Raw genomic sequence first — 433 nt, 5'->3', positions numbered from 1 at the left:
TTTGAGAGAAGAGGCCTTCCTTGGTTGTCTACACTACAGAGGATATGGGCTGCTCTTTCACTCACCCAGAACCTCCCCTCTTCTCCTTCTAAGTGTGTACATAGGCCTTGCCGGAAGTGGCTGTTCGGTAGAGTGTGTGGTTACCCAAAGCCACTAATTTCATGAACAAAAGATGCTACATATTTGACTAAAGTACAGTGCATACTTGAAGACATGAAGTTTCGTGCTACGCTGAAACTAGACCTGTTTACATCATGTTTTTATAGCTTGCGTCATGCTTCTTGCAACTCTTCGGATATCAAACAACAGCGCGTCATAACAGATCCTTAAATCGAGAGGGAAATGGGTACTTATCCATAGACGTCAGCAAGGGGAAAGTTCACCGTTGTGAAAGACATAATGCTGCTTGATAGGTAATGCTGAGTGCTGCGCT

The sequence above is a fragment of the Penaeus monodon genome, chromosome 31, assembly GCF_015228065.2.
Source record: "Penaeus monodon isolate SGIC_2016 chromosome 31, NSTDA_Pmon_1, whole genome shotgun sequence".
In the NCBI taxonomy this organism is placed as follows: Eukaryota; Metazoa; Arthropoda; class Malacostraca; order Decapoda; family Penaeidae; genus Penaeus; species Penaeus monodon.
This window is presented reverse-complemented; position numbering follows the sequence as displayed.